Raw genomic sequence first — 17,749 nt, 5'->3', positions numbered from 1 at the left:
ACAACCCAAGCTTCCATCTTAAGAAATTAGAGATAGAAGAGCAAGTAGAAGAAAAGAAACAGTAAATATTAGACTAACAATGACTGAAATTGAAAACAAGAGAATAGTGAAAATAGACATCCAAAAGCTGTTCTTTAAAAAGATGAATAAAATTTATTACATTAGACAATGTATGTGAAAGTACCTTGTAACCTATTCACTTTACATAACAAATATTTATTCATTCATCTCAAGTCTGAATAAGAAAATTAAATATTTTTAAGAAGGGTTTAACACAAGAGGGTCAAAACATTGACAGCAACCCTTTTCAATATTATATGGATAAGAATATATTATGAGGATTTTGTGATTAGATTTCTAGATACCTGTCTGCACCTCCATACTGAATCATCCATAAGTGAACACAGAAAACTATTCTGGATTATAAAATGGTATTGTTGTCAGGTTGAACTAGACAAACATCAATATTAATATAATTTAACTTAGTTTTGTTTTTCCTCTGTGGATTAAAATTTAAGGAATAAGACAAAAAGAGCTGTGTTTTTCCCTGCATCCAAGGTTCTTAGGTTATAAACTGTTCACACACACATATGAATATGCTTCATTAAATGATTTTTGCACTGAGTTTTCTCCCTTTTTCTTCTCATATTGTCCCTTATATCTTATGAATGGGAAGAATGTCAAGCCTACTGAAAGATCTTTTCAATATGCATGCCCTTTTCCAGTCTCCTAAGACTATATTGACTATATCTATAAAAAGATGGGGTAAAAGAGCATAGGAGAATGGGTCAGAGGAGAGTCATCAAAATTCTGTGTCATTACTCCTTGACAGTATGCCTAACAACCTATATAATTTATTATTTTCAACATGTACCAATTTATTTTTTTATTATTTTATTTGTTGTTTTTAGATATAATTAAAATCTGGCACAGGTCAGCCTAGAACACTGAAGGTCAATGAATTTATTTTTTACAGTTTTTTACTGTTGATTACATTGATTTTTTTCAACTGATTTTCAAATACTTTCAACTTCCCTCCTTCATGTTGTTTGGATTAGTCCCATATTTTTTTGTCTTAAACAACTTTGATATACATGCTCATCTTCAGTTATCTGCATTATTGCAATGACCCTCTACTGTACACCTCTTTTAACATTATTCTTATCTTGATCTTCTCAGACTCTTTGTTTCCAGCTTCTCATGGCTAGTTTTATGTGTCTACTATCTAGGTAGAGTCCCCAGTTATTTAGTTGTACACTAAACTAGGTCTTGCTGTGAAGGTGTTCTGTAGATGTGGTTAATACTTGCACTCAGTTAACTTTTAGTAAAGGAGATACCTTTGAAAATATAGTATGCTTCATTCAATCAGTTAAAAGGTTTTATGAGCAAAAACTGAAGTTTCCCAGAGAAGTCTGCTTTAAGACTGCAGCATTAACTTCTATTTGAGTTTCCAGTCAGCCTACCTGCTACACATATTTAGGACTTGCCAACCCCCTCAATTGTGTGAAGCAATTCCTTAAAATAAATTATTGCATATTTGTATATATGTACTCATAAACACACATTTTATTGGTTCTAAAACACACACTTTATTGGTTCCTTGCCTGGAACCAATAAACAGGTCTCTATTTGTTCTTTCCTACCTGAGGCTTCTCAGTGACAATGAAGCAATGTTCAGGTCTTTGGTTTTCGGAGTCCAAGGAAATGGCTGATGCTTCTAGAATAATGATGCTTAATAACTTTTTTCCTCTTCTTATCAAATTAGCAAATAATCTAAGTATATTTTCACATGTTGAAAATCTCAAACAATAAATTGCTATTAATTCCACTTTCACTACAAATTAAGAACATTATTAAGGAAGTCTATTTTTAAGTGTTTCAAGATAAGCACTGTATATTAATATGTATTTGCATTCTATGTAAGAAGGAATGTCAAACCTCTACCGAAACTGTACAATATTTTATGGTCTACATCAATAAATTTTTAGAGTTCCAAATTTCAAGTCAGTATCCTGTGTAGCTACAAATATAAAAGTCATTATTGATTTAAAATTAATATCCACAATAAATAGAAACATTTATTAATATGTTACTTTGCCCATGCTTGTGTTTTACATAGATTATCTCATTCAATACTAAAACAAAACATGAGAAACATAATTCTCAGGAATACATCTCATTATACCCTCTAATAGAGGAGGAAAATGAAATTTAGTGATATGAAGTAATTTGACAAAGGACAAAGTAGCTAGTAGGTGACAGAGCTTGTAATTCAAAAGCCTGTATTTTAAGCTATTGTTTAAGGTACAATTTTGACTGAATATAACCCATTTTCCTTTTCTAAACCAGAGACTATATGTTCATATTATTTTAATTATAGAAGAACAGAGGCCAGTTGTATACAATTTCTCAGAAGCATTCTTAAATACAACACTTATAATATGACTGTCAGATAATCAGACTAGTATGAATATCTGAAAAAGAGTACTTAATATAACCTTTTTAAAAATATTTTTTAGATGTTGAAAAACATTTATTTTATTCATTTATATGTGATATTGAGAATCGAACCCAGTGCCTCACACATGCTAGGCAAGCACTCTACCACTGAGCCATAACCCAGTCCCTTAATGTAGCCCTTTGAAACAGAAAAGTGACAGGAAAAAAAATAGCAACTATCTATAATTAACTTAACACATATCTGTTTAATTTATAGCAAAAACAAAAATTAAGAAGAAACTGCAATGCTCTGCAGAAATGATTTTGGTAGGAATATATGTTCATTGGAACTTTTCATTAAGTAAAAGTTTGACTTTCCTTCTTAGCTACCCATTGTAACCATTGTAGAATGAGATTTACTATTAGGCAGATTTGTCTTGGGGTATATCATTGTTGGACAAGCTATTTACCTTCCCTATATTTCAGTTCCTTCAGGTGTTGAATGTGGATAACAAGACCTACCTTCCAAGATTATGGTAAAGACAAAGAGAATTTGTGTGGTATAATGAAAAGAGTAGGTGCTAAGTAAATGTTGATTGTTCCTATCATTACCATCATAACTATTATTATCACAAATTTACAGGGTCCTTTGTACTGTAAAAAAGACATCTTAAAAAAATCACATCAGAGAGCCACTAAGCAAGAGCAAAGACCAGTGATGGTTGCTTTGGTCATAAACTAAAGGTGAAAAGCTGTTAGACTGAAAAGCAATTGTGTGAGCCAGAAAGGTCAGAGGACTCTAACAGGGAGCTTCTTTTTGACATTTTCAGACATGAAACTGGTTAGTGAGAAAGGAAACTGAAATTCACAGACAGACCAATTCAAAGTCCATAGGTCCCAAGAGTGGCATTTAGATTTCAGTCAGAGATGTGTTTTGCCAAATTATTCCATTTCTAGAACCTCACCCAGCTATGGATATTATCTTACTAACTAGGAATTAAGGGTTGGATTGACTAGTTTTTCTAAGGAAATATATGCCAAGGGCAGGCAGGGGATATGTTATATTAATCCCACTTGTGATTCAAGTAAACTTTGGAAAAAAAAAATAACAAGCTCCTGTGAAATGTCATGTTTTCAGCTTTTGAAAATCAGTTGCTGCATTCCAGGAGGGTGAAGTGACAGTGGAGGGAATCACAGACCATACCTCCGCCCCTCTGAATAAAGCCCAGAGGAAATACCAATGGGACCAGAAAAAACTGTACAACTCCAGAATTACAAGAACATACTCATGGTTTTCAACTGAATTTATTACTTTTAATTTATCGAGGCTATTGTAATGAAACAAACAAGCCCCCTTCAATTGATATTAATTTGTTGCACAATATAGCACGACAGCCAATTTTTCTTTGCTTAGTATTTCTCAAAACTATGAACAAATGAGAATTATTCTGAAAAGATGCTTACTTTTAATTCCTTTGTTTCTGCCAACTAGTAGGTCAAAACAAGTGATGAAAAATATTACTTGGAGATTCCAAAGACTATGTAATGACCTGTTTTTATTGAGAAAACAGCAGTGACTCCTCAATTTACCTTTCTTACTTTGGTTTAATTCAGTAATTTACCACAGTCTACCTGTCCATGCTTTAAAGTTTTTTAAATGATGTTTTTTCCTCTACAAGACAAACAGGAATGTATTCAGATTTTATTCAGAAGAGGCTAAACTTGCCTTTGAGAAACCCCTCCCCCACCAATTCCAACACCAGTCTGTACCAGAGATAACCACTCTTAAGTTTCCTTTCTACCTATATTAATGTGTGTGCCACTATAAAATATTTGAGATTTTTCTATTTTATGAATTGCTATTATAATGTATGTACAATTCGCTGCAACTTCCTTTTATTCAGGTCTAAGAAATCCTAAGATAAACATTTACTTATTCCGGTTAAAAGATTAGCAGACATAAATCTGGACAAGCAGCAAGTTCTATACCTACTCTATAATATAACAGCCATGAAAATTTGAGCATACCACTTATTTTAAAATAATTTTCCCCATTTCCTCCTCTCACAGGGTTTGTGTAAAACTGAATGAACAGGTACATGTGTGTTTTGAATACTGCAGTTTTATACACAGACATGCATATATACACAATATTATTCTCAAATATTATCTAGAAAATAATTAGGTAGTGTGACATTCTGTAAGTATATGCTGAACCTATTTAACTTAACATTTTAACCAAGGGCTGTCTCACAAACATATTTCAATACTGAAATTTTTAGCTAGTGGCACAATCATTTCGATATGTAAGTGCTCTATTGAAAACATTTTCATCTATTATATCAAAGGCTTAATCATAAGAAAATATGTTGCTTTTCACAGAATAAGGAAAAGTAATTATGAAATTCATTTAGAAAAACAAGAAACCCAGAATAGTCAAAGCAACTCTTAGTGAGAAAACAGAGCAAAAGGCATCATAATATGGGGTCTCAAATTATACTACAGAGCTACAGTAACAGAAATAGCATGGTACTGGCACCAAAACAGGCACTAAAACCAATGGAATAGAATAGAAAACACAGAAACAAACCTGCATAAATACAGTTATGTGATGCTAGACAAAAGTGCCAAAAATATACACTGGAGAAAAGACATACGTTTTAAAAAATCATGCTGGGAAAACTGGATATCCACATGTAGAAGAATGAAATTAAACCCTTGTCTCTCACACTGCACACAACTCAAAGTGGATCAAAGGCCTAGGTATTAGATCAGAAATTCTGCAACTTCTAGAAGGAAATGTAGGCCCAACACTCCAACATGTTGGCATAGGAACCAATTTCCTTAACAAGATAAAGTGTAAGAAATAAAATTAAAAAATCAATAAGTGGGATGGCATCAAATTAAAAACCTTCTTCACAGCAAAGGAACTCAATTAAGAGTGTGAGGAGGAGGGGCTGGGGATATAGCTCAGCTGGTAGAGTGCTTGCCTCATAAGCACAAGGCCCTGGGTTCAAATCCCCAGCACCGCAAAAAAAAAAAAAAAAAAAAAAAAAAAAAAAAAAAGTGTGAAGAGGAAGCCTGCAGAAGGGAGAAAATCTTTGCTTCCTGCTCCTCAGATTGGGCTTTAATATCCATAATACACAAAGAACTCAACAAACTTAATATTAAAAAAGCAAATAACCCAATCAATAAGTGGGCAAAGGAACTAAACAGACAATTCTCAAAAGAAGTAATACAAATGATCAACAAATATATGAAAAAACTATTCAATATCTCTAGCAATTAGACAAATGCAAGTTAAAACTACCGTGAGATTTCATCTTACTCCAATTAGGATGGAAATTGCCAAGAACAAGTAACAATAAATGTTGGCGAAGATGTGGGGAAAAGGTATACTCATGCATTGTTAGTGGGACTGCAAACTAGTATAAGCACTCTGGACAGCAGTATGGACATTCCTCATAAAATTAGAAATTGATTTTTTGGGTTTTTTTTTTTTGGTGTTAAGTTTTTTGAGTTCTCTTTATATTTTGGAAATTAACATCCTATTTGTGGTGCCGGTGGCAAAGATTTTCTCCTATTCTGTAGGCTCACTCTTAAAGTTCTTGATTGTTTCCCTGCTGTGAAGAGGCTTTTTAATTTGATGCTGTCCCATCTGTCGATTTTTAATTTTAGTTCTTGCACTTTAGGAGTCTTGTTAAGGAAGTCAGTTCCTGAGGATTAGACGAAGGGGAAGGGAATGGAGGGAAATATAGGAGGACTCAAGGGAAAGGCAGAATCTGAATTCTGAATCTGAAAGAATGTTTCTATGTACATATATGAATATACCACATTGAATTTCACCTTCATGTGCATCCACAATAAATTAATTTAAAAAAATAAATGAAACAGTAAAACAAAGTAGGAATGGAACCACCATATAATCCAGTTATCCCACTCCTTGGTACATATCCAAAGGATCTAAAATCACATACTATAGTAATGTAGCCACATCAATGTTTATAGCAGCACAATTCACAATAGCTAAGCCATGGAGTCAACCTAGATGCCCTTCAACAAATGGATTAATAAAGAAAATGTGGTATATAAATACAATGGAGTATTCCTCAGCCATTAAGAAAGACTTTATGACATTTTCCAGTAAATAGGTGGATCTGGAGATTATCATGCTAAGTGAAATAAGCTAGCCCCCAAAACCAAAGATCACATGTTTTCCCTGATAGGCAGAAGTTAATCGAAAATAAGGTGTGAGGGGGTGTAAAAAATAGAGGATCAATGGAGCAGATGATGCAGAATGAAGGGAAGGATGGATGAGATAAGGAATGATGATGGAATAAATCTGATCTAACTTTACTGTGTACATATATGAATATAACCCAGTGAATCTCACTATCATGTACATCCACAGATACTTAAAAAAAAAAAAAAACCTATAAGTAAATTATGATTGCCCACCGCCCGCGGGACAATCACAATGCATACGCTCTTCTTGATCACAGGAACCAAAAGGGGTTTTATTCCACAAGTCTCAGACTTATATTGAGAACATCAGCCTATCAGAGAGTAGACTACCAGGAAAGTCAGCCTATCAAGGAACAGTCTCCAGGCAGATACCAGGATTGCCTCATGTACAACAGCCAACCAGAGTTACTTCCTAAAACTTGTTTATGAGTGCAGCTATGTCTGGCAAGCTGCCAGGCGCCATCTTAGAGATCAGGCCACGGTGCGGCTCTGGGGCCCTCAGAGCCTGCCTCTGACAGTAAATAGCAGAAAGATCAGTAGAATAGAGGAAAGGGAACAGGAGGAGTGGGGGGAGGGAAAGGGGATTGAATCAGAACAAATTATATATTCCATGATTTATACTTATGTCAAAATGAATGCTAATGTAATGTATAACTAAAAAGAACCAATAAAAAATCCAAAACTATACTGGTCAATAGGCTCAAATTGGTAAAATGATCACTTAAAAAAGTAGCTCCGTTTTTACATGTGTAAACTTCTGTGCTTGATTTCCAAAGCAAATGACCAACAGTTCAAATGCATTAAAAAATTTGGAATGACTACATCAGAATAGAGGGGGCAAAGTGACATATAAAGACATTTAAAATTCACTCCAAATCTCCCACATGTGGTCTTCAAAGGAATTTATTTAGTAAAAATAATAGCACAAATGATTTATTTAAATTACAATTCTTTAAAGCAAAATATTCTCTATATGGCACAAGAATTTTAAGTACATTAAAACATTAGAATTCTTGTAGTAGTTAGTTAATTCCCTAGTCTTTGAATAAAACAGCAATACCATAAAGTTGGTTATAGATCTGTTTCCAGGCATATTAATTGGTTTTTACCATAATAAACACCAAATGAAGATAATGATGTAGAAAGCCTCTCTTTGCTATTTTTTTTAATGAATAGGATCATCAATAATGAACTTTAAATAAAAACTTCCATATATTTGTTTTAATTGTATTACACTATGAAGTATTAGGTTTTGGAGGTGGGTAAACCAGGGATTAGCAGGGAACCTGGGAGGAGTAATTAATGTTCTTGAGTCTTCAAATTTTCATTGATTTGAAACACATTTCCCCACACTATTTCTTCAAATTCTCCAAGGTCAAGTGACTACCCAATTATATCTCAACATTAAAATGAAAACACCATGGGAAAGTCCTGACATATACATATATAAAAAATATCACACAAAGTCATTAAATTGGGGGTGTGTGACTATGATCATAGTCAGACAACTCAGAGATGAGTTAAGATCCTGAAATAAGACAAAGTGCTTCAGAAGTACATTCATGTCTGAGAAGGAAGGTGGGGCAGAATGGAACATGTATCTAATGTCTTCCTTTTAAAAGCCAAATATGAAGGCCAATAATAAGAACATTTAGGTCAATTTAGTTCAGTTCCTAATTATAATCTGAGTGAATATACACATTTATTGAATTAGTGGAATAAAATGGAACATAAAACACAAATTGAATAAATAAGGATGAGTCATGACAGTTTTAAGACCTGTTTTGATGTTCTAGTTTGTGTCAATTTTTATAAATAAAGAAATTTTGGCCACTGGCACTTCAAAAATATTAGTTTTCACTCACAGGAAAAAATCAAGAAATAACACAATGATGGATGCTCCAGGTTAAGTAGACATAAATGGAAGAAGTGAGAATTATGAATAGTCATTTTATAGACTGGGTGATAGTAGAAAAAGTAGTGGAATCAAAAGACCACAAATTTCCTAGTTTCAATATAGTAAAATATTTTGGAAAATTGTTTATTTAAATATCAAATGAAAGGACTGAACTGCATCATCGATGTTCTCTAATACCTATGGTAGTCAGTATAAACATTTCATAACTATAGCAGGTTTACAAGCCTCTGATTTGGATGCCCAAAATGGCAAGCTAGGATATTTTCAGAGGTCTGTGTTCTGTGAGCCATTTATTGCTGTCAATTTATTTTTAAACCTTTTTTGGGGGGTCTGGTAACAGAAGAATTACATGTTCTCTGCAGATAATGTGGAAAATACAGACAAATCCAAGTAACAAGTATCACTCTCCAAAGATAATCTAGTCTGACACTATCTTTGCTATTTTGCACTTTAGGACACCATATACCTCATTAAAAATTGTATGACAGGTCCTAAGTTTCTTTAAGATTTATTTAGTATGTATCCTTGTTTCAATATATGTTGTATGAATTATAATATCTTTCAATTTCCATAAGTGGAATCTTTTTTTTCTAAAAAGAATTTTACATGGAACCTTAATACTACTACATACAAAAGTAAAACTATACTGGTTGAAGTGATGATGAAGGGCCTAGGGCTTTTCTGAGATAGTTGTCAAAACACTCCTATTGAATTTTTTTTTGGTCAAAATTTATTTTTTTATGTATTTCTCTGTAGTGCTGTGGCAACAAAATGACATCAGAATATTTAGTTATTTGTAGAAGACATTAGCATGTAAGATGGCCACACCAAATAATTTTCTGGGTTTTTTTGTAGATAATCATAATTTTTAAAATCAGTAATACTTTATCAACCTCACTGTTAACAGAACTGTAAATTATCTGGGTGATAGAGTGTGTATATGGGGGAAATCATTCAATTGTGTTATACTGTAATAGTTTCTAGAGTAATCTCACACACACCAAAAAGAAACTGTCACATTAATTAAGGGCTAGTTGTTAGTTGCACAGTGATAAACATTTTTAGAAAATAATAGCCCACTTACATGTGAAAAATGCCCTTTCCACTTATACAGGAGAAAAAAAATATTCAGAAAGTTGTTTTCTGGCCTTGCTAGGTCAAAAAGTCAACTGTATAAAGATCTATGTGTTAAATCTAAAATTATAAATTTAAAAGTCTACTAAAAACAAAGTGTCATGCATTTTTATTACCAATTCTGCAGAGGCTTTAAAACTGTTGCAAGACCATATAGTATATATTAGCTTTTATACTGTTAATGCACAACTAACAGCAAACTTGATTAGATTAACAGAAATGTGTCATAATTACACCTTTATATATCACACTAGAGACAAATGCCACAAGATCTGCAGAAACATTTAATTCTGAGCACTTGAATGGTAGGATAATTTTTGTGTGTGTGTTGTAACCCTTCACATACAATAACAAAAGGAAAAATTCTGTAGTCTCATTTTACAAAAAAAAAAATGTACTGCTGTAAAATATTAAGGGGTAAACGATAGCATCTATAACACAAAGTAACATACAACTAATGTCAAAAAGCAAACAAAACCTCTTAATAAAAAAATTCCAAATACACAGAGCAACTAAAGCACAAATCTTGCATTAAATATAGTAAATATTTAATAAGACAATGCACTAGTTAATAAAAGATACAAAAATAGGCGGAACTAGGGCAATCAGTAAATAAGACCAAAATTATGGGGAAAAAACCCATAATCTCTGTTTTTCCCTAGTTAGAGCACAATTCTTTCTGGTGTCTTTCCAGTGATATAATACCTAATACTGTACATTAAGTTTCTAACGCTGTAGAAAAACTTGGTTCTGCCATGAAATTCTTAAATTCTTAATAAAATTTTCAAAGTAGACATTATGAGGAATGAAAAAGTCAACAAACCAGCATCTGTTGTTTTTTAACACTGAAGATTTACAGAAACTTTTAAAAAGTCATCATAACCTTTTTTGTCTTTCTTCCCTCAGCTTCAAATCCATCAACTCCCTCATTACCCTTTCTTCATTTCCAGTTGTTGTGAATGTTAAAACATTGGCTCATTTGGGGTAATGGATTCATGCCTAGAACTTTATGTATCTGGCAGAATGCAAGGAGTCTCGATGCAAACTGTGCACTAGATATCTACCCAATGCTGGCCAGTCACAAATTTGAGTGTCATCCTTGTGCAAGGGCCATGCTAATCTTCTCTGTATCATTCCAATTTTAGTATATGTGCTGCCAAAGCAAGCACCTCCTATTGAATCTTATACTCTTAGAAATAATGCTTTAAATCAATTGAGTTGGTCAATTTAAATTGATTTCTATTTTGTTTTTGCTATTATAAGCAATGTTTAGAGCTCTGTGTACATTCATTCTAATTTCACCTGCAGGTGAAATTTCCCAAATGGTTTTAAAGCAATGATCATCATACCTGCAGGCTTTAATAATACTTCTCCCTAAACTGTTTGCCACAGGAGGCTGCCATTCCTCATTTTTAAGGCTCACTAGCTTCACTTGTAGCATTTAAAACAGATTCCATTTCTCTCTGATAAATTGCTAATCTTTCCTTTTTCTTTCTCAGTATGCTAAATAGGTTACTATTAAGGTTATATAAATATTCTCCTTGAAACACTGATATGTTTTTTTCTGTTAAATGCCACGGTCACCTAGTGGATAAGCAATCTCTGACTCCAGCTTCCAAAAAATGAATAGTATAGAGCAGATTTTCACAGGGGAAGAGAACTTGGCCATCATTTAATCTATCTTCAAAATTTTACAGATGATGATACCGAGGCCCACTGTGGCTCCTTTGTTAAGTCTGTTACTGTGCCCCACAAAGTGACAGATACTTGATGGGTAAAGCCCAAATTGTGACCCAAAGACACATTATATATATGGTGACTGCCCTCATGTGGTTTATAATCTAGTAGAGAATCAGACAAAAATGTTCAATAAATATTGTAGAGTAATTTTGAAAGATACTATATGAAAATAAAGTGAGACAGGTGCACAGCAAGGAAGGTTGGGTGCATTTTCTGAAGAATCCAATACTTGCACTATACTTAGAGGATAGTAAACATATCAGTGAGATAAATAAACGGAAAGGGGGAGGGCATTTCAAAAAGGGGAACTCATAAACCTTTGGAGGAACTTGGCATAGGTCACTGCTGGGATTGTGGCTCAGTAGTAGAGTGCTTGCCTAGTATGTGTGAGGTACTGAGTTCAATTCTCAGCACCACATAAAAATAAGTAATTAAAATAAAGGTATGTGTCCATATACAACTTAAAATTTTTTTTTAAAAAAGATGTGGTTAGAGATAAGGCCAGAGGGGAATATAAACTCAAATTGGGGGTTGTAATAAATTAGAGTGATGTCTCCTGTAAGAAAAATCAGTATAGCCAATTCCTACCATTTGAGGGGACAATCTTCTAAGATCAAGAGAAATAAAAAATTTCACATTTTAAAATTAATATTGGTAACAAAGTTTTAAGAAAATCCTATGAAAACCAGACCAAGTATATGTGAGCTCAATGATGCTAACAGTCTGACACTTTACAATTCAGAACTAGAGATGCAGTCAAGGCATAGCTAATGAAAAGTTCCATGTTCTAAGCTAAGGGGTTTGAACTTTATTTTTAAAACTGTAGGGACTTGGGGCTGGGGATATGGCTCAGTTGGTAGAGTGCTTGCCTTGCATGCACAGGGCCCTGGGTTCAATCCCCAGCACCACAAAAAAAAAAAAAAAAAAAAAAAAAAATGCAGGGACTAGTTAAGAGACTTGAAACCAACTAACCAGGAGGGGTGTTCTGGCTGCTGTAGAATCAGTCTCAAAGAGAACTTTGCAAAATGGGGTTCAACCAAGGTAGTGATGGGGCATGGAAAGAAGGAAACAGACTTGGAAGAGACTAAATAAGGCATACAGCTTAGCAAACAACACAGTGAAAACTTGAACCTAGGTGCTACCTTTTTGCTTGATACTTTTAGAACTAGACCAGTATTATATGATATCTTTTTGAGTGGAATGCTACTTATTTGCAATATATAAGCTATGTACAGGGGAAATTCTTTGCAAAATTAGCTTGAAACACCAAAATATTTCCCCCCTATGGATACCATTAGTGTAGTATAGGGAAATAGTGCACTAAAATAAGCTCTAGGAAGGAGAATACATAGAGAAATTATGAGGAAAAAGACTTTGGGCAGAGACATTGACCACGAATAAAGTTCCTTTATATCATGCTTTATTTGGGTAACTTTCTATGTCAATTTACTACTCAACAATGTATAAAGACATACTATTGCTTGAATGATGGTATTCACTTCAAAATTCATGTTGAAACTTAATCCCCATTGTGAGGGCAGTAAGTCACAGGGATTTGGACAGAGGAGATTGTCATGAGGGCTTTGCTCTTATGAATGGATTAGTGCCTTATAAAAAGCGCCCCCCCCCTGCCAAAAAAAAAAAAAAAACTCGTTTAGGCTCCCTGACCCCTTAAGCCTTTGACCATATTAGCACACAGACTGCCTTCTTTTGCCGTGTGAGGATTCAGCAAGAATCCTGAATGTCAGCACCTTGACCATCAACTTCACAGACCTTAGAACTGAGAAACAAACTCTATTTCTTATACCCAGGACATGGTATTTTATATAGCATCACAAATAGACAGATAGCATTAAAGGCATTGTAAATGAACAGAAATTACTCTTATTCTATTCCTAACTCACAATTCTATGACTAAAAATTACTCAATTCATGAGTTTTTGGATCCTCTGTATTGTGGTTAATCTCTACATACGTAATGGAAGTGCAGACTACTGCTTAAATTTGGTTAGTACATTAAAAAAAAAAAAAAAAATCAATGAATAAGCCAGACAACAAGCAAGTCAAATGGAAAGTGAAGTCATTAGGTGGGGTGAAGTGATGTCAAATCTCTGAGTGTTTTCTCTCTTAACCTTTCAAATGAAAGCTTGATTCCATTTGTCCAATTGGCACATGATGAGTTTATAAAAGAGCATTTGTTAAAAAGATCCATGAATAATAAAATCTATTCCTACTACTTGCTTGACAAAAATGCTATATTTTTTCTTTATTAGACAAGATATTAAACTTTTTCATCAAAGAATTTTTAGTTATCCTAAAGTTTCTACATTATACAACTACACGGGTACTGAGAGAAAACAAAACTTCCAAATTAGAACATTTGGAAATATATTACATGTTCATAAGTTTGTCACAATGAAGTTAGTTAAGCATTTGTCTACCCTCTATTTTGCTTAGAGTTAATATTCACTTTAGGGCAGTGGTAATATAATTTCATCCAATGTTGTTCTGTGGTTCCTTGCTTTTATAAGAACACAGAAGTGTGATAGTGCTAAGAATATGCATACTTAGACAAGTCTCTGTATCCTATCACTGAGAATAGGTTAGATTAGCTTGGCATGGTGGTGCACACCTATAATCCCAGTGATTTAGTGGGGTAGAGCAGGACAACCACAAGATCTAGGCCAGCCTCAGCAATCAGTGAAATCCTGTCTAAAAATAAAAAGTAAAAAAGGGCTGGGGTGTAGCTCAGCAGTAAAGCACACCTGGGTTCATTCCTGAGTACAATACATACATACATACATACATACATAAAGTTAGATTACATGCAGTAACAAACACTGCAACATCTTGGTGGCTTGAAATAGCAAAGATTTAATTTCTTATCCCTGCATGCTCATCATGTGTAACCTAGGGGCTCCTCTTCCTGCTGTTCTCATTCCTTGACCCAAGATAAAAGGGCAGCCACCAACACTGTCAGTCACTAAGGCAGAGGGAAGTTCTCTGGCTCAGAAGTTACACATGTCATTTTTAATCAAAACTTGCTGGCAAGAACTAGTCTAATAGCCTCATTCAACTACAGCTATTCAGTTCAATGTTACCATGTGCCCAGAAGGCAGAAAGCTGGAAATATTTGGTGAACAGAACTGGAAATATTTGATGAACAGAATTAATGACTATCACAGTTACCCAAATAATTGCTCTATTATGGTTTAAGGTATCTTAGTTTTCTCTACCTGAATAGGCTGTGAATTCAGAATATATGACTTACAATGCTTCCAACAAATTCTTTTAATTGACAATTATACATGAGAGAAGAGTTCCATTTGAAGTATGATTTACATAAAGTAATTATGTCTATCTAGAACTTTTCTCCCAAGTGTGTGTGTGTGTGGGGAGGGGTTTGTATATGTGTGTGTGTGAATCTAGTTCTTGGATAACAGTAAAGTTGTCACGGACAGATAATAAAACAAAGTGGTTTAAATGAGCTGAGTACCCTGAAAGAAACCACATGGGTATTAAATCTAGGTATGGTTCACAAGTATGGTTCACAAAATAGATATTCGAAACCTGACTGGTGATTCATTTTTCCACCAACATATAAAACAAAGCATGGAGCTCTGAAATTGCAGAAATAGCTCTCTTTACCTTTATTGTATTTGCTGTTTAAAGTTCCACCTTAGGAATCACTCACACATTGTTGAGGAGAAAATACTCATCCATGCTGTCTGTCCTCATTTTAAGATCATAGTCATTAAATCCCAAATGTTTAGGACTCTTAAATCCTTATCTATATATCTCAATTCTCCTAGGAACTCCAGACCCATGTATCTTAATATATATGACTTGATGTTTGTTAATACTTTTAAAATTCAACCTAGCCAAAACAGAATGCTTTTTATTTATTTATTTATTTTTGGCTTGGTAAACCTAGTTCTTTGCCAGTCCTTCCCATGTCTGCTCATTACTCAGCTTTTCAAGTTAAAAGATAAGAATCTTCCTGCTTTTCCTCTCTCCTTTACACCTCTAAGTCAAGCCTTTCAGCAAGTCCTGGCAACTCTACTGCTAAAATGCACTAGGCTCTAAGAACTCCATTTCCCCAAATAGCCTAAATTACCATCACCTTTCACCTGGACTACTGTAAAATCTCCTAACTTATGTCTCTGTTATCACTAAACTCCCCAAGTCCAAATCTATTTTCCACAGGATATTCATGGCAACCTTTTAAAATCAAACATCATACCACATCTTTCACCTTCTTAAAACTCACCATTATACTCTAAATAAAATTTCAAGTTCATTGACCTTCAAAGCACTGCAGGATCTGACCAGACCACATATTTATATCACTTATCACTTCTCTTTCCCACTACAGGGCCACCTCTTCACTCTCTCAAGATGCAAGTTTGGGCTTCTGTATTACTTTCCTCCTAATCTTTGTAGGATGTTTGCCTATTGCTAATGGGGCTAAGAAGTGAAACCTAAAGTATGCTGATTACTTCACACTGAAGAGCTAAGAAAGCAACAAATGCAGGAAGTGATTTTCTCTGGAGTTCAATTGTTATGAATCCACTCCCTTAAAAGCTCATTGACCAGGAGAGGGTGACTCAAATTCTAAGAAGAAAGACTGGAGTTAACACCATGCTCAGAGTCCAGATAGAATCTGTCACAATGGGCCCATTTACCTTCCTAAAAATCATTTACTTTCTTTTAAAATTAACTAAAATCCTCTCACTTTCCTCTCCTCTATGAAGAGGGTATATAAGCGTCTAAATATCACTGGTTTTTGTTCACTTTCCTATGATTCCCCATGCATGTAAACTTGCAAGCCTTTTCTCTTGTCAGTCTTCTAATTGTCAGTTTACTTCAGCAGATTCAATCCTCAAAGCTTCAGAAGGTGGAGAATCCTTTGTTTCTAAAGCACTTAGGTTCAGTGTAAATTTCAATTCTTAGTAAGTCTTCTGTAAGCATTCTATATAAAGAGGAACTAGCTCATCACTCTTTTTACATGATCCTATTTTGATTATTTGTATTTCTCTTTATTATTACCTGATATATCCTTGCTTATATCTTTATTGTTTCACACTGCTAGGATTTAGACTTACTGTTTTGAGGTTTTGCTAAATATCATTGCCTCTGTGCCTACATGAGTGCCTGGCTCATATTGGGTACCCAGCAAATACATGTTGAAACGATATTTAAGGTTTGAATATATGCAAGACACATGGCATCAGCATGAAAGGTATTAAAGTTAGATAATATAAAATCACTCTTGGAAACTTTATAATGAATCAGAAAATTCCAATGATTCTAAGTTACTCAACATAATAAAATACAAATTACATATTTTTGTAGTTCATATACCACAAGTAATTGACATGATTTGAAAAATAATTTGCATTTACCTAGACAATTGGACACTGGTAGGGTAAGGTAAAATGAACAGGGAAAAGTGCCATACCAGCAACCATTACTGAGCGTTTACCAGGTGCCTGGCATGCTATGTTTGTTATCTCATTAATTTTAATGAGGTAAGTATTGCTATTCTCATTTTAGAAATTAGAGTATTGGATATTGAGGTTCAGAGTGATTAAGTAGCTTGTTTCAAATCACATAGCAAACTATCAGAGTTAGGACATAAATCTATGTCTAATTCTTTAAGCTATGCTCTCATTAGACCATTATATGGTGAGTCCTGACTGAGGAGCAGCAGCTGCTACAACTATAAAATCAGTAATATCTCAGAAATGAAAGATGTAGCAGCAAGGGAACACCCCACACCAAAACAGCTGTAGCATCCCATTATTCTCTGTATAGATCACACCACATCTAAGATGTAAGCAGGTTCTGGGGGTACAACTTTAATGGCTAATTAGCAAATTATATGCATTCATTAAAAGTGGTTCTCACCAAGAGACTGACATGTGAAAACTATGCTATATATATGTGAATGTTGACATACTTAGGCTCTTTTAGTCTGCAGAAGAAAAAAACTCAGAGCATAAAATGGTCTTTAAATTAAATGGGGTTATATCTTATTTCGAGGTTGAGTTAATTGCAGGTTTTGATGTGAACATCAAATTATCCTGAAAAATACTTAGGAAAATACTATCCTCCAACATGATATACCAATTTCCATTGGTCTAGTCTTATAGGACAAATAGGTCTCTTCCCGTTCTGAGCTAGTTAGCTATTTGTTTTCCATTGAGCAACAGAAAATGTAAAATTGCCTTTACATTTACTGGTCATATTTTAAGAAAAAGGTTTATCTTT

General features: G+C 34.0%; 1 protein-coding gene and 1 non-coding gene across 4 annotated transcripts in view; both read right to left on the bottom strand.

Annotated features, from left to right (window-relative positions):
• Xrcc4 (X-ray repair cross complementing 4) overlaps positions 1–17,749 on the bottom strand; it is a 278,220-nt gene that overhangs the window by 58,248 nt on the left and 202,223 nt on the right. The gene's annotated exons all lie outside the window — the stretch shown is intronic.
• On the bottom strand, positions 10,799–10,905 carry LOC124987799 (U6 spliceosomal RNA). The gene has a single exon (XR_007109309.1). It is a non-coding gene; the product is annotated as a U6 spliceosomal RNA (small nuclear RNA).

This window comes from Sciurus carolinensis, chromosome 6, assembly GCF_902686445.1.
Source record: "Sciurus carolinensis chromosome 6, mSciCar1.2, whole genome shotgun sequence".
Taxonomy (NCBI): Eukaryota; Metazoa; Chordata; class Mammalia; order Rodentia; family Sciuridae; genus Sciurus; species Sciurus carolinensis.
This window is presented reverse-complemented; position numbering and strand designations above follow the sequence as displayed.